The sequence below is a fragment of the Triturus cristatus genome, chromosome 8 (genome assembly GCF_964204655.1).
Source record: "Triturus cristatus chromosome 8, aTriCri1.1, whole genome shotgun sequence".
NCBI lineage: Eukaryota > Metazoa > Chordata > Amphibia > Caudata > Salamandridae > Triturus > Triturus cristatus.
Genome location: NC_140591.1, coordinates 1,468,424,684 through 1,468,446,431, shown reverse-complemented (window position 1 = coordinate 1,468,446,431; position 21,748 = coordinate 1,468,424,684).

Below are 21,748 nucleotides of genomic sequence, written 5' to 3'. Positions count from 1 at the left end.
CACTCACAGACCCACTCAGGGACTCATGCACCCACTCACCTGCTCACTCAGACACTAATGCACCCACTCACAGACCCACTTAAAGACTGAGACACCCACTCACATGCCCACTCAGACACTAATGCACCCAGTCATAGATCCACCTAGAGACTGAGGCACCCACTGACAGACCCACTCAGACACTAATGCACTCACTGACAGACCCACTCAGGAGCACGGACACCCACTCACAGACCCAGGCAGATATTGATGCATCCACTAACAGACCCCTTCAGAGACTCAGACACTCACTCACAGACCCACTCAGAGACTCATGCACCCACTCACATGCTCACTCAGACATGCAGCAGAAACAAACTACAACAACTAGGATTTCAAAAAAGAAATTGCATTTGTGCTGCTTTGCTTCCTTATGGATAGCTTCAATGCACTGTTCTCCAGCTGTTACTACTGAGTTGGAGTCCATGCAATACATTGCCACGTGGCTTAATTCAGATGCAATCTCCACACAATGGCTCTCTACTTCTGAGGGAACTTTCTGTCCTGGCACAGATGGTGCAGCCAAGGATGTTGATGTTCCTGCAGCTTGTCTCCCCTTCCTTGCTCTCTTTAGTTGGTTTGAATAATAAGTATTCAGATGGTACAACAACAAAAAACAAACAAGAGTATTTTTTGTTGGACCCTCTTGACAGGGCCTTGTCACAGAGAGAGCACTTTACCAATGTTGCCACCATCTTTGACTCTCCAGACGGTATGGTAAAAAAGTCCCAGGCAATGCTTGCCTTTTTTCTGCAGGCCCTTTATCCCCAAAATCTTCATTTTCCACCTCCTGATCCTACTGTCCACTCCTGTTGCCATTTTGCTCTGCCAAAAATACAAAATACAAGCTCTCAAGAGTACTACAGCCACCTGCTGAGAATGATCCTAGAAGCAATGGAAGATTCAGGAAAAGAGATATGGGTGGGGTCTTCCTATTAAGATACTTGATAAGTGTCTTGTCCAACCATATCACTTTCCTTCCACATCACATGATCTTCGCAAACACTGACGTCTTCGCAAAAACTGAAAATACAGTATCAAAGTGGTTTTCACTAAAATTATTACAGAAAGATACGTTTAAACATTGTTAATAAGCACCTATTGTCATAAATTCTATACAATATGTGTATATATGTGTTGTACCCTTGTTTGAAAACATGTGGTCTTTGTGATTACCAACGTCATTGTGACTTCCAGCGTTGCCAGGAAAACAGGAAATACAATTGTAAAGTGGTTTTCTTATAAACATAAATAGAGAAAGACAAGTGTAAACATTATGCTAGTAAACACCTGTACAATATATGGATATATATATTTTAAACTTTTTATAAAACACGCGATCGTCACGTTTACCGATGTTTTTGCAACATCCGTCATGGCTGTGAAAATGTGAAATACAATTCAAAAGTGATTTTCTTAACAAAGAGAAGTTGAAACATTATATTAGTAAACCTCTATTGTCAAACATTCTGTACAATACCTTTATATATGTGTTTTAAACTTTTTTTAAAACACGCCGTCATTGCAATTACTAATGTCATCGCTACGTCTGTCGTGGCCACAAAAACGGCAAATACAATTCAAGATTGATTTTCTTTAAAAAAAAAATACAAAAAGAGAAGTTGAAACATTATGTTAGTAAACCCCTATTGTCAAACATTCTTTACAATACCTGTATATGTGTGTTATTCACTGTTTAGAAAACACGCTGTTGTTGCGGCGTCTCCACGGAAATTGCGTACACGTCATGGCAAAAAAATTAAAAAAGAAACACCCAGTTATTAATTCACTAAAACAAATGAGGAGTCACACAGAGAAATGCATAAATTAGTGGTCCATTTTACACCTCTAATGTATAATATCTAATTGTAGAACAAAAACCCTTAGACATACACTGAAAAAACGAAAGGTTGCATGGTCGTTATAGTTAGAGAAAAGAATATAAAAATCCCTAGAAATTCACTTAACAAACCAAAAGTTACATGGACGTTATGGATAGGAAAAAGAATATATAAAACAATTGACATTCACTGAAAATACCAAAGGTTACAGGGATGTTACAGTTAGGAATTGAATTTAAAAAACCTTAGAAATTCACTTAAAAAACAAAAGGTTACAGGGACGTTATAGTTATAAAAAAGAATTAAAAAAGCCTTGGAAATTCACTGAAAAAAACAAAGGTTACACGGACGTTATAGTTAGGCTCAGATTTTACTCATGCAAAACCAGTAAAATTCAGCAGTTATAGTTACCTGAGCTAACTATAACTTACACCCCCGCAAGGCACTGCTTATGAACTCACATATTACATCACTCAGGACATGGTCAGTGACACATGTATTAACTCACCCATACAGCCACTAATGCATCCACTCACTCACCAAGAGAGCCACTCAACTCATACATCCAGTCATACAGACATACAGGCACTTACACACCCACTCATATCCCCTTACAGCCACTAACACACCCACTCAATCACCCATACAGAAATCACACAGCCACTTACTCACCCATACAGGTACTCACACACCTACCCAGCCACTCACACTGCCACTCACTAACCAATACATTTAGTCACACACCCACTCACTTGCCCATACAGTCACTGACATAGCCACTCACTCATCCATACAGCCACTCACACACCTACAGAACCACTTACATCCCATTCCCACAGCCATGTAACCACTCTCCCATGCACTCACTCACACAGACATTCACTCTCCAATACAGCCACTCACACCTACTCACCTATACACACCCACTCAAACACCCACACCCACACCCTCACCCATACAGCCACTCACCCACCCACTCCCTCACCCATACAGCCACTTGCACACCCACTCACTCTCCACTACAGTCACTCAAATAGCCACTCACTCACCCATACAGCTACTCACATATCCAGTAGCACATCCATACAGCCACTTACACACCCATACAGCCACTCAGACATCCAGCAACACACTGATACAGTCACACAGCCACTAAGATGTGATATGTTAAAAATAGTATAACTAATTACAAGTACAGAGAAAAAATAGTAATTTAATTTATGCTAGCTTAGTACATATCTGTAAGTCTCAGAAATGTGTACGAAACACTTACACTCAGTGGATGATGTCATCAGTGATGTCATTTGAGATGTCGGCATTGAGTCCAATCCTGTTCAACATTTATGTTTGGCCATTGGCCCTGTTGGCTAAAACCTGCAACATTTCTTTGGTATCATATGCGGATGACTCGCAGCTGGTCCTTTCCTGCACCAAGGACCTTAGCCAGGATGCGGCCAAATTCCAGGAGGATTTGTCCGCTATAGCGGGTTGGATGGAGGAGAATTGTCTCCAGCTAAACTCATCTAAAACTGAGATACTCTTACTAGGCAAAGACTCTCATTTTTGGGGCAACAAATGGTGGCCACTGGAGCTGGGTAACCTTCCTGAGCCAAAAACCGTTGTAAAATATCTCGGCATTCGGGTGGACAATGCCCTATCTTTTGAGGAGCACGCCAAGTCTGTGGCAGTGACCTGTTTTGGTATACTGCATGGCCTCAAACCCATTATGGGCTTGTTAGTCCAAGCCACAATTTTGGCCAGGTTGAATTACTGCAATAGTCTACTGCTTGGTTCTAATAAATCTGTGATCAATAGGCTCCAGCACACCATGAATGCGGCAACATGAACTCTACTTGCGTTACCAAAGTACAGTTCTGTTTCAGATGTACTGCGCTGCCTCAACTGGCTGCCCATTGAGCAGAGAATCCGGTTCAAAGCACTTTGTAACACACACAAAATGTTGGCGGGCTCTGGCCCAGCGATTCTCAGCGACCTATTTCATCATTACATTCCATCCTCGGCTCTGCACTCTGCTGATCTCCATTTGATATGGTTGTCGTGATTCCGCAGATGCAGAGCTGGAGGCCGCTCATTTAAGGTACCAGCACCGACTCTTTGGAACTCATTGCCACTCTCTATAAGGAACATCTCCAATCTCTTGGCCTTTAGAAAGGCAGTAAAGCCTTGGCTGTTTCAGTAAGCATTAGCCTCACCTGCAACCTTCCTCTGGTATTAAGCACTGGGACGTCCCTTTGCCAGGACATCCATGCGCTCTACAAATTCCCTAACATAACATGTCATCAGTGATGTCACTGACCATGGGTTAAGTGATGTAATATGTAAGGTCATATGCAGTGCATTAGCTCAGGTGACAATAACTGCTGAATTTTACTGGTTTTGTATGAGTGAATTCTGAGCCTATCTATAACTCCGGTGTTTATGCATATATAAGTTATGTGAGTAGATAGACAGACAACCTGCCAGCCATATAGATAGATAGAAAGATTACTTTTTTCATGACTTAATGTACTATCGCTCTGTGGCCATTGAATATTCCTTGTTTACTGTATAAATCAATCAATAAATCAATCAAGGAATTTGTAAAGCGCACTACTTACCCGTGAGGGTCTCAAGGCGATGAAGGGAGGGGGGAACCGCTACTGCTCGAAGAGCCAGGTCTTGAGATGTCTTCTGAAGGTGAGCAGGTCCTGGGTCTGCCATAGGTAGGTGGGGAGGGTGTTCCAGTTCTTGGCGGCGAGGTAGGAGAATGATCTGCCGCCGGTGGTCTTTCGTTGGATGCAGGGATCGGCCGCGAGGGCGAGGTTTGCTGAGCGGAGCTGGCGGGCGGGGGTATAGAAGTTGAGTCTGTTGTTCAGGTAGGCTGGTCCGGTGTTGTGGAGTGCTTTGTGTGCGTGGGTGAGGAGTTTGAAGGTGATCCTCTTGTCGACGGGGAGCCAGTGCAGGTCTTTCAGTTGGGGGGTAAAGTGGCTGCGTCAGGGTACTTCGAGGATCAGACGTGCGAGGCGTTTTGGATGCATTGTAGTCGATGCAGGTGTTTGGCTGGGATTCCTGCGTAGAGTGCGTTGCCGTAGTCCAGCCTGCTGCTGACGAGGGCCTGTGTACCAGTTCTCCTTGTTTCGGACGGGATCCACTTGTAGATCCTGCAGAGCATGCTGAGGGTGTTGTAGCAGGAGGAGGAGACGGCGTTGATCTGCTTCGACATGGAGAGGGAGGAGTCGAGGACGAATCCGAGATTGCGTGCGTGGTTGGTAGGTGTGGGTGCCGTTCCCAGCGTTGTAGGCCACCACGAGTCGTCCCAGGCCGAGGGGGTGAATCGGAGGATGAGGACCTCCGTCTTGTCCGAGTTCAGTTTCAGACGGCTGCTCTGCATCCATTCGGCGACGGCCTTCATTCCCTCGTGAAGGTTCGTTTTGGCGGTGTGAGGGTCCTTGGTGAGGGAGAGGATGAGCTGGGTGTCGTCGGCGTAGGAGATGATGTTTAGGTTGTGCTGACGGGCTACTTGTACGAGGGGGGGCATGTAGATGTTGAACAGCGGTGGGCTGAGTGATGATCCCTGGGGTACGCCACAGATGATGTCGGTGGCTTCGGATAGGAAGGGTGGGAGTCGGACTCTCTGGGTTCTGCCGGAGAGAAAGGATGTGGTCCAGCTGAGGGCTTTCTCATGGATCCCGGCTTCTTGAAGGCGTGTTTTTAGGGTGCGATGGCAGACCGTGTCGAAGGCGGCCGAAAGGTCCAGGAGGATGAGGGCTGAAGTTTCGCCGTTGTCGAGTTGTCGCCTGATGTTGTCTGTGGCGGCGATGAGGGCTGTTTCAGTGCTGTGGTTCCGTCTGAACCCGGACTGGGACGGGTCCAGGATGTTGTTGTCTTCGAGGTGGTGGATTAGTTGTGCGTTGACGATTTTCTCGATGACCTTCACCGGGAACGGGAGGAGGGAGATGGGTCGGAAGTTCTTGAGGTCCTTGGGGTCCGCCATGGGCTTCATGAGGAGGGCGTTGATTTCGGCGTGCTTCCAGCTGTCCGGGAATGTGGCTGTCTCGAAGGAGGCGTTGATGACCTTCCGTAGTTGGGGTGCGATGGTTGCGTCGGCTTTGTTGAACACGTGGTGAGGGCAAGGGTCTGACAGTGATCCAGAGTGGATGGAGTTCATGACCCTGCGTGTTTCTTTGTCATTGACGTTGGTCCAGGAGGTCAGGTGGTTGGTCCAGGTGGTGTTCACGGGGGAGGAGTCTGGCGTGGTCGGGTTGATCGGGATGTTGAAGCTGTTGTGGATGTCTGCTATCTTCTGGTGGAAGAAGGTTACCAGAGTGTTGCACAGTTCTTGTGAAGGGGGGACGTCGTTGGCGTTGGGGTTAGAGAGTTCCTTCACGATGCTGAAGAGCTCTTTGCTGTCGTGTGCGTTGTTGTCCAGTCTGTTTTTGAAGGAGGATCTTTTGGCCATTCTGATGAGGTGGTGGTGTCTACGAGTGGCGTCGTTGTGGGATGCGTGGCTGTCAGGTGTGCGATCATTTCTTCTCTAGTTTCCGGCAGGCGCGTTTGGAGGTCTGTAGCTTGTCGGTGAACCAGGTGGCTTTCTTGCTGGCGTGGTTGATGGGGGGTTTCCTGAGTGGTGCGAGGGTGTTGGCGCAGTCTTCAATCCACTGTCTGAGGTTGCGGGCTGCTGTGTCTGGGTTGATGGAGGCCGCAGTTGGGTTCTGGGCAAGGGTGGAGGTCAGTTGGTCTTTGGTGACTTTGCTCTAGCAGCGACGTGGGAGTTGTTGGGTGCGGTGGTGCGTGGTTGGCTTCTTGGAGGTGAAATGGATGCAGCAGTGGTCGGTCCAGTGGAGTTCGGTGGTATGGTCAAAGGCGACGTGGGTGCCTGTGGAGAAGATGGGGTCCAGCGTGTGGCCGGCGGCGTGGGTGAGTGTGATGACGAGCTGTCTGAGGCCGAGGTTTGCCAGGTTGTCGATCAGGGTGGTAGAGTTGGCATCATTGTTGTTCTCGAGGTGGAAGTTCAGGTCCCCGAGGAGGATGTAGTCCATGGAGGCGAGTGCGTGGGTGCTGGCGAGGTCAGCGATGGAGTCGCTGAACGGCGCCCTGGGTCCCGGGGATCTGTAGATGAGCGTTCCTCTGAGGGTGGTGTTGGGGTCGGTTTGGATTTGGAAGTGCAGGTGTTCGGCGGTCTTGAGGGTGTCCTCTGCGTGGGTGGAGACCTTGAGGGTGGACTTGTGGATGATGGCTATTCCTCCTCCGATTCCGTTGGTGCGGTCTCTGCGGGTGATCTTGTAGCCGTCAGGGATGGCTATTGTGATGTCGGGCGCCGAGGAGTCGTTCCACCAGGTCTCGGTCAGGAATGCCACGTCGGGGGCAGCGGTGTCGAGCAGGTCCCAGAGCTCGACGGCGTGTCTGATTGCGGAGCGGGTGTTGAGGAGTATGCAGCGGAGGTGGCTGGGTCTGGTCTTTGGAGGTTTGCTGGCTCTGTCGCAGGTGAAGCTGCAGCTGCGGCAGGAGAAAGGTCCATGGGTGCGCTTCGGGGTGGCCTGGAAGCAGCTGTGGTTTCGGCCGGTATTGAGTGCATGGAGGGCGGCGGCATCGTAGCGGTGTCTGGCGTAGTGGCGTTCGTGGGGTCCAGGGGTTCTGGCGCTGGGCGCGGGCCAGGCGTGGACGGGCGCAGACGGGCTCGCCTCTGGTGCGCCTCCGGCACGCCAGCGGCGCAGCCGCGCAGCCGCGCAGCAGCCTGCATTATGAGGGGGGAAGAGGGAGGGAGGAGCAGCTCGGAGGGGTGAGCGGGACGAATCGGGACACAGGGGGGGCCGCAGGGGAGGCAGCGGCGGGAAACGCGGGCGGTGGGGGGGGGGGTGTGGAGGAACAAGCGGACGGCGCACAGAGGGGAGCAACAAACAGGCCAACAGAGCAAGGGGGGCGTAAGGGGCAACAGAGGGGGTACAGTTAGCAACAGTAACAACAAAAAGGAATAAAAACGAGAACAAGTTAAAAAACCGAAAAAAAACGCACGGAGCACAATCAGACACACAGTCAGGGGCAGACAAGGATACTTACAAGCCCACCACTGGGCCACCAGGGATGAGGTGCAGGCGGGAGCCTGCGGGTGGAGGAGGGCCTCAAACTCACGGCAGTAGCGGGGCAATGGACATGACACTAGCAGGGTGAGCTAGCGCGGTGGGGGAGCGGCCTGACCTGAAATCAGGGTCTAGGGGTCACTCCCTGCATCATGTAAAAACATAAATGTTAAACAACACTCAATAGAGTCATTAAGACGACTAAATGATTTTACTAATTCTGCTGCAAAATAAGAGAAACCATTGGTTCAGTTAAGCTACTGATTTAGCGTGCGTTTTTCCATTTTACGATTTAGAACATTGGCAAAAATGGAGGTAACCCCGAAACCTCCCCCACGTCCTTGAGGCAACCACTATCAGCAACCTGCTTTTAAGGTTTGCAGTTTTGACAATTCATGGGTTAAATAAATCTCATTTGCCTGAACCCTTAGGAGCTCTGCTGTCTGTGCCAGTCTCCCGCCTCAGTCTGGTTGCTAGGCGACCTGAACTGGCTGCTCTATGTTTTCCCGTCTGCTCTCCCTACCCTGGAGAAGCAGCCAAACATTATTTTCTCAATGGATCGCAGTTGTAAGCATGTGGTAGTGGGTTGAGCCAGTGGATAAAATCAGAAATAAAACAGTATTTTGCACCTCAGTTTTTTTAAAGATGCAGCAGTGTGAATCACAAAACTGGCAAATTTGAATTATGCAAATGTACTGTAATAACAACGATGAAGAGCTGTTTAGTAAACAAGTACAACAGTGGCAATTCCTTAATTTGTTAGCTGGATCATTAGCTACAAAATAAGCCCTAAGCACCTTTATGCTTTTGTTGTTGATGGTTGTTGCTCAGTCTTTAGAGCCAGGGTGAAGCTCTCAACTGGTTGCCAAACCTCTTTGATAGAAAATGAGAATGGTTTATGACATAGGCCCTAGAGAACATAAGATAAAATAATAGGCCCCAGACTTTATAGTGAAAATCTGGGGTTCCCTCTTAGTGATGACAGTGCAGCTGACCTCAATGTGCATGTTTCTTGAAGCATTCCAAATTGTTGCTCTCTGCTCACATCATGGACAGTAAGGCAACGGCTTATGTTTTTATGGCTCAACTGCAGACAGCTTTGTAGACAGTATAGACTCTGGCCCTGATTATGAGTTTCTTGGAATAGGATGGGGTATTTACTATACCTCCTATTCTGAGTTTTTAAACAGAAAATAGGGCAGAACATGCTGAATAGTTATTTTAACATGAAACACACAAAAGGTGATGGGAGTAATGCTTGGAATTTGTCTAACCACTAGCGATCACTCTGAGTAGCATCCCAACCCATCGTTCTTTTGCTCACCATGGCCCCTCAGTTTAGACCCAGCCATATGCAAATCAGTCTTGACCCTGCTCTATATGGGGAGCAGTCCAGCCCGAACTGCCAGGCCAGGTCCTCCCTGGACCAGAAACAAGCATCCTAGGACCTGTTTCAGGGTATTACCCTTCATCGGTCAGGCTAGCTTGAATCCAGTGACACAGTGAGCATTTAAACAGAAAATGGGGCAGAACATACTGAATGGTTATTTTAACGCACCAAATTTGTATGTTTAGACTTTTTCTATGCCTCCCTCCCCCCCACTTCCCCCTGATAAATTTCCACAAGTTTGACCACCCGGAATTTATCAGGGGATCACTGCGAGTGTGTGATAATTATCACAAAACTTGTAATTCTGAACCCTGAACACAGGGATTGGAATTTAGCCTTTAACTCTCAATGAGGGCATTGTCTCATCTATGGAACATTTGGCCTCTCCATATTTTGAGTAGATGAGGTTTATCCTTCCACTATTGACGTTAGCACCTTACATTGCTGTACATGAATAACTTTTTTCTTTCCGGCTCTGTCTCTCCCTGCCCCCTTTTTTTAACTGCTCTATTTATTAGTAAATTAGCACCCCTAGTGTGTTTGCCCTCCCAGCCCTATCGTGACCATAGTCCTTTGCTGTGTCGGTGTGAGACCATTTTCACAGATTTAAAAAAATTCACAGATGGCAGCCATAAATAAAAAGTCAATGCGATGGCCAGTGAGGAGTGATCTTTGTTAAAGAAAAAGAAAATCATTCCAAGATGGCCACCATGCATGCTTGTATTCATACTGCAGCCATCTTGGTATGATTTTCCTCTAAAAAAATAAAATAAAATGTTTGTTGTGCATTTGTCTTATAAGAACTTGACAAACATCAAACCCAACAATTAACTCCGTTGTTGCGACATGTCCAACATTCGAATCATTACAATTGTCTCTCCAACAGTAGAGAGTTTTATACCATGGTGGGACCTCCCCCAGTTCCCGGGACCCAGTCAATGACTTGCTGCACTGTTTTCCCTCTATGTCTCATCCCCACGTGGATACACCCCCAGACCTACCGGCCACCTTGTTTGTACCTTCACAATAGAATCATTCAATCCTTATCCACCCCCTGCCATGGTCCGCACACTTAGGTAAGCGTATGTGGACACCCCCTTGCTGTGTATATTAGTTCTTCAGTCTGCTGGCATCAATTCATACCATCCACCCATCTTCGTATCGTCAGAACTTCTGCCCTCACCCAGCGGCTTATGATGTCTCATCTGGCAATCGCCAGTGCTGTGTTACACAGTAGGAGGGTTTAGCGATCGAGGGTTAAATCACCAATGTTAATTTGCGTTGTATGCTGCTAAAAGGCTTGAACCTTTGGGCATTTCCAAACTGTGTGTCTAAGTGTAATGAAGGAACCACATCCCCTCAGGCATCTACCTGTTGGGACTCTTCCCATGGCGCACAGCCAGATCCTAGTAAAATAGGTCCTATGGAGATGCTTAAACTGTATCAATTGGAAGCTAGCACAAATTGTGACCTCTCTAGCGTGTCTACAAGCCGTCCGCCAATTGTCATCGCCCAGTATACCCAGATTCCGCTCCTTTTTCTCTATTAAGATAGTTAGCTGGGGCTGACTATTAGTAAGCAATGTGGCTTAGATGTGGAATATGGAGTGTTTCATCAGGGTGTACCCAGGACCCTGAACCCTCCTCTACCTCTAGTGTCGGGCCTAGAATGTTTAACAATTGTGCTCGGAGCTGGAGGTATCTTAGAATCTGACTCCGTGCCATCTGATAGCGCTCCTGGAGTCCTGTAAATGTCATTAGACTTCCTTCCATCCATACGTCCCCCAGCATGTCCCATTGCCTGTGACCGTCCATCTACCCTAGTCCCGTCAATGCTTCCGAGTCCCATAGTGGTGTTTCTAGAGTCAGTGTATCCCTCCTTCCCAGTTAACATATTGCTGCCCTCCAGGTCTCAATCATTATGGCCATCTGGGCCGGGAAGGCCACCAACCATCTTCTATTGAATTGATATGGTGTATGTCTGCACAGCTCCATAGCCTGTCTATTGATCATCAGGGGACAGTTCATGCTGTGCCACAATTGTCCAGTTGTTAACTATTAACAGTTGTGTCATCCAGTATTGTATGATGCCCCCATCAACAGTTTCCGAGTCAATGTGGAAAATGCTAGCTCCATCGTCCCCCGATACCACAGTAACAGACGGATGTCTCCTTTTACTTGTTTAAAAAGGTGTTCCAAATCTGAAAAAAATGTCCGCTGCAGGACTTTGAGAAACTGGGCCAGATATATTATTTTGTAAAGTGCAGCTCTCCCATCAGTTATATTGGTGTGCCAGTGTCCCACATCACTTTTGAATTCAGTCATTATTCACCCTAAACTTTGGCCGTGGAACAATTTTGGGTCTGTGGTAACAATTATCCCCAAGTATTTAAAACCACAGTCTTTCCAGATCAGTGGAAACCTCCAACTCTCTTTGGGCCTCCAGTCTGTGACTAGATACACCATCGATTTTGCCCAGTTTATGTGGCTAACCTAAAAAGTACCCAAAAACTACAAACATTTCCAGGGTACGTGGAAAAGACGTCTTTGGATCTGCAAGATATAACAGGGTGTCATCGGCATACAGAGAAATGAAGTTCTCCCATACCAGGTCCCACCGCAAACCCCAGAGTTAGACATCAACGGGAAACAAGTTGGCCAGAGGCTCCACTGCTAGAGAAAAAAAGGAGGGTGGTTGCCGGCATCTATGTCAGGTCAAATTCCTTTGAGAGCATCCCATTAACACTGACCCACACCATTGGTGTCTAGTAGAGTAGCTGCATCCCGGACAGAAAGGAGGGCTCAACACCCAGCAGCCTGAGCAGTGCCATGAGGTATAGCCACTTTAGCAAATCAAATTCTAGTGCCAAAAGTATTGCAGGTTCTAGCAGCTGTATCCTGTTCTTCAGGCACCCAAAGAAATGGTGGAGGTTACACCTTGTAAATCTATAGGGCATGAATCCCGATTAGTCCCTGGCTATCAAATCATCAATTGCTCCCATCAGGCAGTTAGCCCGAACCATAGCCAGCATTTTCATTTCGATATTCCATAATGAGATCAGTCTTTAAAAGGCACAGTCCTCGGCTGGTTTCCTAGGTTTGTGTAAAAGGACCATGGATGCCTGGTGAAGATTTTGTGGTAACCGCCCTTCAGCTCGCGAGTCATAGAGCAGATCCTGAATCCGCTTCATCACTTGTGACTTCCCAAATTCTTTAAATATGTGAAGCAAACCATTAAGACCTGAGGATTTTCTACTTTTGAACTGAGATAAGGCCTCCGCTATCTCTCCTTCCAGCAATTCCTCATCTAGACTTTTTCTGGTATCCCATTCCAGCGGTGGGATCACAATATTGTTTATGATGTTTTCTTGCTCACTGTGCTTTCGACCTCCCAAACAGGATGGACCTGATTTACAAAGGTGAACTTACACTTTTTTGTAAGTTTATGATTTTTTTCTATTCACAAAGGGATTTATGAGTAGTATCTTAGCAAATGCTGAGTCTCCACACATAAAAACAGACCCCCGCACTTGCAAAGATACTACTCGTCAATCCTTTTGTTAATACCAAACAATCATAAACTTATACAAAAGTATATATTTACCTTTATAAATCAGTACAGTATCCCCAATCATTGCGTGCAGGCACTTGTAAAATCCCCCCCATCTCCAGCACCACTCTGGTACCATCCCTATGCACCCATCTCTGACTCTTTTCCTTCTTAGCCAAGTAGGCAAGTATTTTACGTGCCTTATCTCCTACTTTGTATAGCCATCTCTGTTGTGCCCTACAGAGTTACCTAGCCTCCTGAAATAGGCTGGTCTAAAGTTTGGGTCCTCCACATTTTGTGTCTCCAGAGTCTTGAGTTTTAACTCTAAGTCCGACAGGGTCTTAACCATCTCCCTATTTTTCCTACCACATGTAGCAATCACTTGGCTTCTGACAACTGTTTTTACATCTCCCAGAGAGTCGCCCTTGAGTTCACTGTACCCTCATTGTACTTAAAGTACTGGTCTGTTTCCTCTTGGATGTATTGCCTCGTTGTCCAGTCTGTTCAGTCAGTCAGTCAGTCAGAAAACTTTATTTCGGTAAAAATACCATAAAAGTGCAGACATCACATTTAAAAAGATTCTACATATACACTCAATAATCTTTAAAACCTCTCATAAAACAATAATTTAATTCGTTATGTGTTCATAAAAAATATAAGATGTTTAGCACAGAGATGGAGTAAAAATGGACACGGCTTGCGATATAAAAAGAAGAAGGCGTTACAGTACTAAATGTTTTCTTGTTACCCACATGGAAAAGAGGTATTTCGCAGTAACTGTGACGAATAGGGGGGAGGTATCAGATTTCATTACCCTATGTAGGTCTCTGTAGTTGCTTACCCCAATGTTTTTCGCTAATTGAATGATCCATTTTTTACGTGGGTTTGTGTAGGCCTTGCAAAAGAATAACACGTGGGCCTCTGATTCCTCGTTCGAACTACACCCTGTGCAAGCACGGTTTATTGAGCCTACCCATTTATTCGTCCTAGAAAATAAGGGTAGGGATCCATGCCTGAATTGTATATAAAGTTTCTTGGCAAGCAAAGGTTGGATCAAATCAAGTGCGGGCTCAAAGCTGTAGCTTAGTTTCATTTCAAGGAATGCAGAGGTCATGTTAGTACCCGGGTCTAGACGTAGCATTTGGGTCAATTTATGATCCTCTATCGCTTTTGCCAACTGTTTTTTTGGTAGGGAAACACAAGTCACCTCTGGGTTATGCCATAGGTCCTCCCTACCAATTTCACCTAAAAACTTTTTAATGTATGCAAGCCATGAGATGGAACCAGCCCCTGGGAGTATCATAATTGATTTTAATTCCTCCCTTGTCCAGTCTGTTAGTTCCCAGGGGTCCAAGCACCACCTCTGCTTGTCGTGAGGCAATGCCAACCACAGGCATGTCGCTTACGGGGAGTGGTCTGATATCCCCACGGCAGGTATTCGGCGGAGCTGTACTTTCCACTTTGTGGTATTGGTATAAGGAAATAGGTAAGTCTAGAGAGGGATTGGGCTGCATTTGAGGCAAAGAAGTATTGGTAAGTTCCTGGCTGGGTATCCTGCAATACATTAACCAACCCCAATGCTTCCACGAAGGACCACAGACGCGGGTCTTCTTGTAGCCATCCCCTACAATCCTGTCTATCTTTTTGTATAGAATGAGATTGTGGTCCCCTCCCACTATCAGGAGAAAATACAAGAGCTCCGCTATCCAGTTGCCTAAGGGCTCCAGTCCCACTGCTTGGAGAACTGATGGGAGGTAGCACAATGCCACCACCAAGTCTTTTCTGTTCCATGTTCCCCTCACCACTGTCCAGCAACCTGAGGGTTTGTGTCACCTAGAAAGGCAGGGATGTATGAACCTTTATTGCTGTTTGCCTTGGACCCGCTGAGGAGCCATCGTGGACCAGTTTTTTGTGTCTGACCGTCCCTAGGAACCCACAGTTGCTGCCTCCCAATGCGTTTCTTGTAGGAGTGTCAAACCTCGGATGTGGCTTACCAGGTACCATGTAACCACCCTTTACTTAATCTTATAACCCAGGCCGTTTACATTCCAGGAGAGGAGCCTAATAACGGTGTCTCATATGCTACCATTGGTGCCTCCTTGCATTTTATTTAGGCACTTCCCAGGCAGTCCAGATCGCTCCCTCCCTACCATGGAAGTAGTATACTTCAACAATATTTGTGCTCTTGAACCCTTCACCCTCCCCTGCATGCTGGGGGTTTGCAACTACTACCACCCCAATGCTCGAAGTGCCTGTCGCCCCGTGTATTAACTACACATTACCAACTGTTGTAGTGAGCTGTCACTGACAGGGTTGGGTACCGTTAGGGTCCGCAGTTGGAATCTCTTATGCCTCATTAGTCATCCACAACTGCCCTCCCCGTCCCCAAGTTCATTGGTAGCCAAGACTATCTACCCCAGTGGAAGTCCTCATTGGAGTAACACCTGGCATGACCGACTCATCCACATCGCCTTTTGATGTTTCAGTGCCTTTGTGTGACTCAAATGTGTCTTTCTCCAATGCACTCCACTGATTCTCTGAGGGCCATGGTCATCTTTGTTACAGCTGCTCCACAACTTTTGCTCTGGACATCCTTGTTGCAGCTGCTCCACAACTTTCGTTCTGTCCAGTTCCACTTGATTTTTGCAGGTGCCATCCCGTAGTGCCTATCCATCCATCATTTAGATGTTTGTATGTGCCAATTGGTGGCACCCTCTGCCTCTCTGTCATTTGGCATTGGCTGGTCTCCACTCTCCATCCATTCCCATACACGCTGTCAGTGTCGTGAAAAAGTGTGAGTCCTTCCCAGAAGTGACTACAAGCCATCCAGGGAAGAGCAAGGTGTTCCTCATGTTGAGGTGGTGCAGGTGCTTTTTGACTACAAGGAATGTTTCACGCTTCCGCTGCACTGCATTAGCATAGTAAGGGTAAATGCTTACTGAACTCCCTTTGAATTGCCATGGACCGTGAGAGCATGCAATCTGCAGGATATTGTCCCTGTCTCGAAAAGTGAGCAATCACACCACTATGGGACATGGTGAGCTTCCGATGTAGGAGGGCACCTAGGGGACTCTAAGCCCTCGCTTCACTGTGTACAAATTCAATGCCTTGCTATCCAGAACCACAGACAATAATCAGTGTTCCACAAATAACTTAGTACTGGGCCCCTCCACCTTCTCAAGGACCCCCAAAAGATGGACATTATTGCACCTGGAGCTCACCTCCGCTTCATCTAGTTTGATCGTGAGGAAACAGACTTCTTTTTGCAGCTTAAAGATTGCTGCAGAGTGGTCCTGCACCATAGGGAAGAGTTATGAAACAGCTTAAAGATTGCTGCAGAGTGGTCCTGCACCATATGCAAACGTTGACTTTGTGCTGGCCTAATCTTTCAGCCAGCTTTTTATGATCACCTCACAGCAGCCCAATGTCCTGTGCCACTTGCTCTATTTTATGTTTATGGGATGCCTTGGTATCCCTAATCCCCTTCAGTATTTTGCCTGTATGGGCTTCCAAGGTCATGGCTGTTGTTGTTGTCACCCCTTCCTGGCCACTGCCCTGCCTCTCAGGTCCACCTTGGGATGAGAGTCTCTGCTCTGTTTAGGCCGCACCATCATATCAGCTCCGAAGATCCCACTGGGGATCCTTTTTCTCCCATACCATTGGTAAGTTCCGCCAAGCCCCCTCCATCACCACCAGCTCCATTATGCCACCACAATCACTTGCCTGGAGATCCCTCTGGGCTTCACAGTCTGGAATCTTCACAGTGGGTGTATGTAGCACCAAGTCTTAACAGTCCTGGGGCCTTCGCTTGGTGCATGCAGGTCACGGCTCATCAGTAGAGGCCCTTGGTGTCAGGGTAGGAACTCCAGAGTGGTACCACATGTTGGGGGCAGTCCCTAGTTGCACCCCCCCTCCACACTGCATCCAAAGGTAATGTCTCTGATCCCAGGGGTGGGAGGGCGAGCGTAGCACCTGCATGGTCGATGTGCATCTCTTAGGGACCACCCCTTCTCCTTTGGTCCCCCCTGTATCTGGAGCCACATCCTAGTTCCTCTTTGGGGTCCGCCGTCACCAGCAAGCACACCAGAGCCATGGTCAGTGGCCTCCGATGCAGGCCGCCGCCATCCTGTGCCTCCCTACTGGTCGCAGTCTGGTTTCTGGTCGTGTGACGGGGTCACCCTGTAAACCTGTGTAGCAGTGAGATGCATATGTCTCCTGGCTACCCCTGAAGCTTTGATGGAGCCTGAAGCTTACAGGATCAGGACGCTTGTGGCCTCGACAGCCGCGGCGCTCAGGAGCACACGTCTGACTCCATGGCTGTCTTGGCCATGTCCCTATGATTTTTCTTTTTCATACAGAAAATTAATTACAAAATGACCACCATCCATGAGTGTGCATCCACAGTGGCCATTTTAGATGCATTTTTGATGCAATAGAAAAAGCATCACAAGATGGCCGTCCTTGCATGAGCACACTTGTGCTGCAGCCAATATATTGAAATAATTTTTCTTAAATAAAAATAAAAATCAGACCAAGATGGCTGCCTTAAAGGCAAGTACAACCTTTGCAGCTATCTTGGACAAAGAGACATTGGTAAAACCAGAAAGCCTGCATCACAGTGTCACAGGCAAGACATTGGTTTTGCCAGTGCTTGTTGTTTTAAAATTAAATATTTTCTGATTAGCTTGACTGGCAAGTTGAATGGTGAGAGAAGGCAAGAGGTGGCCACTGGCCCTTTGCATGTCGCTTACATTCAGCCCTCTGGTATTGGCATGTGGCAAGGAGAGATATACGCTCTGCACTGCCACCTCTCTCAGCAGGGCACATTAGGCATCCCCCCTGCATTTCAGACCCATCACCCATCGTGGGCCAAGTACGGATATCAACCACAATAGTGCATGAATTACCTGTTCCTCTTGCTATGTAGTTTTATCTTGGACTGTCTTTGACCCACAGCTCCACCCGAGAAGCTACATTGTATATCCAGGGAATGCAGCAGCATCAGATGAGAATGAGTCACACTGGCCAACTATCAATTATGCGGCTGGTACAGCCCTAAAAGTGCCAAGAGCAGTCAGCATATCGGAGAACACAAGCAATGCAGCCATAGAGGAGATCAGGTAGGCCCAGAACCACTGTGGATGCAGCTCTCAGGTAAAAAAAAAAGTATCCTACTGGGCTTTGATAGAATGGTTTGGAATACATTGCTCAATAATTAAGACAAAAGTGTAAACTGTGCCAACTAGAAATGGAGGCCACAACTTTATTGAAAACTTGAAAAGTGCTGTGCTACCGTTGGTGCAGCAAGTGCAGTAACACCAGGTCCCCAGGGCTCAAGGGGCCACACCCAGGTGTGTGGCCTCACTGTACAAGCTGATTCATGGACTCAGTGCTTTGTCCAAGCAAAGCATGGGCTGAAGCTCTCTACTGGCCCAGAGTCCACAGAAAGGCAGCGAGGTGCCACAGCCTCTGTTCAGTAATATTCCATCACTGTGACCCACCACAAAATCCTATTAAACCAAGCCTACAGAACTCTGGCATGCAGGATTTTTTATTTAAAAAAAAAAAAAAAAAAAAGTTGTCCTCCTTTTGCCAACTCTCTTGTTGGGACTCCTCTTACCTCTCTATACCCAAATGTAAAGACCATACAAGAGAGGAAAAATAAATTCCCCACAAGAAAAGTGCTGTTTACACTTCCATCTCCTATTCACACGGGGCCATGGAAGAAATACTGGAGAGGCCAGGACCGACAGCATGTTTGGCTTAATCATTGGACCCACTTGTCTTCTCTCTCCAGTCTACCGATGAAGTCCAGATCTTATCTCTACTTCTTGGATCACAAGCCATATGCGATTCACTTGTATAGATGACATTCTTTAGACACTCAGTAAAATATGGAGGGCTTTCAGATTTCCACAGCCTACAGATCTCACGTCTCGCCAAGACTAGCACATAGAATATAAACTTGGAACTAGAGGTATTGATCCGGTCTTCTTCTTGAGTAAGTCCGAAAAATATCAAGTGAGGCCTTACCGTGATCTGTTTACCAAGTATTTCTCCCAGGAATTTACAAACCGAGATCCAATAGAGCTTAATTTTTGGACACTCCATAAACAAGTGAAGGTCATCTGCTGCTGTAAGCATACATCCTGGGCAATTACAGGTGTTACCTGTGACCTTTGACAGCTTCGATGGAGACCAATAGACTCTGTGGGCAGTAAATAAGTGATTACGCTTAAGCGATGCAAGTTTTACCACTGTTCGTAACATACCAAATTAGTCAAACCACAATTTCTTTATATCTTCATTGCTAAACTCTTTACCCCATAAGTTTGTAATTTCGGTTTCTATGTTATTGTCTGTTTCCAGGAAGGCTCAGTACCAGAAGGAGATTTCCTTTTTCCACTTGTCTGTTCTCCTCACCTGGTCCAACTTTGAATCCTCCTCCTCCTGCTGTGTCAAATCTTGTCTTGACCACCAGGAGCATAGCTGATAATACTTAAACCTTGTCAATCTTCCCATGATAAGGTTACTAAGTACTTCCCAGCTCACTAAACTAGAATCCTTTCTAAGGTCTGCCCAGTAACATATGCCCCCTGCTTTAAGGGCTGACTATGTTGGTCTCTCAAACATTTCGGGGTGCCCGGGGATTCCCAAATCGGTGCCCGTGATGAATAATATGGAATTCCCAATCTTTTCCGTATGTAAATCAAGGTTCTTAAAGCATATCTTAGGATCTTCAGTTCAGCCTCACCTTTCTAAAAAACTTTGGGTCACCATATTTAAAAAGAAAATAGTGCTGACCTTGGCAGACATCCCCTAGCATAGCTTCAAACAATAAGCCCATTGATGACCTGTCAATCTTGTTTGCCAGCATACGGATATTTTTAAAATAGAAAGCATAACAGGATTCAAGTAAGTCCGGTAAAACCAATCCTCCAGCCTCTAACCTCCTTCTCAGCTTTTTCCAAGCTATTCTTGGACCCTTTGATGCCCAGATAAAACTGCCTATTTTCCCCTGTAGCTTGGCAATATCCTCCTTCTGAAAAGTTAAAGGAATGGAATTATAAAGAAAAGTGATTTTGGGGAGAATAATCATTTTTATGAGGTTTACCCGGCCATAGATATTTAACAGTAAGTTCGCCCATCTTGACTGTAGACTCATTATCTCCTGACTAACTTTCTTCCAGTTCACTCTCGGAATATCCTCTAACTTCTGAGTGATCAATACCCCAAGATAGCGCATTTGGGTTTTGCCCCCCTGACTCTTCAACCTCTGATTCCACTCCATTATGTCGGTTTTATCTGTATTAACCTTGTAGCCTGAAATTGGACCAAAGCTCTCCGCCTTCCTCATTAGATCAGGTATTGCCTCTTGCTGGTTGGTGGTGTAGAGGATCAGATCATCTGCATATAGAGCCATTTTTGCTTCAAACCCACAGGATCTAAAGGGAGAGATTGTAGGGTCCGCCCTGATCAAATTGGCAAAAGACTCTATATACAGGTTAAATAAAAGCAGGGACAGGGGGCACCCTTGCCTTGTACCTCTTTTAATACTGAGCCAATTCGATAATTCTCCATTTACCAACACCTTGGCCCTAGGATTCTGATACAAATGTTGCACCGCCCTCACCATATTTTTCAGAAAGCCAAAGCTATTTAAGGTCTCCCACAAATACGCCCAGTTCGCTTGATCAAAGGCTTTGGCTGTGTCTACTGCCACTATAGTTGAATGAATGAATGGAAACTTGTAATCGCGCTACTTAGCCCGAAGGCATCAAGGCGCCTAAACAAAACAGTTCGAAGAAGAGGCAGATCATATCTAAGCGTAGGCCTTGGCAAAAAGCCAGGTCTTAAGGGCCTTCCTGAAAGCCAGCGCCGAGGGAAGAGATCTTATCTCCAAAGGCAGGGAATTCCACTGCCTAGGAGCGAGAGTTGAGAAAGCTCTACCTCCCCACTTAGCTTTACGTATCCTGGGCACTGAAAGCAGAAACTTATTTGACGACCGGAGAGTTCTAGGGGGAATGTAGGGGACCAGCAAATCCTTCATACCACCAGACCGATTAGTTGCCAAAGCTCTATAAATCAGAGTCAGGGACTTGAAGGATATCCTGGACTCAATGGGGAGCCAATGTAAGGTCATTCTTGCCTGATGAGCCCTTGCCCGTTTGGGCAGGTCCAGGACCAATCTAGCGGCAGCATTCTGCACCATCTGAAGACGGGTCACCAAGCCCTTATTGATGCCCAAATAAAGAGCATTGCAATAATCAAGTCTGGACCCAATCAGTGCCAGGACAGTATGTTTCCTGGCCTGGAAAGACAGATAGTGCCTGATCCTCCGTAAGATGTTTCTCAGTCCCCAACAGGTGGAGATGGTCCTGCTTACCTGTTGATCCATCCTCAAAAGGGGATCGATCAGAACGCCTAAGTTTTTGGCCAGGGTCGACGGTGTAGGGCACACCCCCATAGAGGGCGGCCACCAATCAGCTGACCAGAAATCCTCCTTTCCCCCGAACACCAGAATCTCTGTCTTTTCCCCATTAAATTTCAATGAATTACCCACCATCCATTGAGCAACTGCCTTCAAACAGTTTTTAAAATTGGAGGCAGCCAGGATAGTGGGTTGGGTAAAAGACAGCAGAATCTGTGTGTCGTCAGCATAAGAGATTACCTCCATCCCAAAAGATCTAATAAGCCTGGCCAGTGGGGTAACATAGATGTTAAAAAGGGTCGGACTTAAAGCCGACCCCTGAGGAACCCCACAAAGCACAGGAAGGGATGGAGACAAGAAATCCCCCAGCTTTACCCTCTGTTCCCTCTGATTAAGAAAGGATGTCAGCAGACTGAGTGCT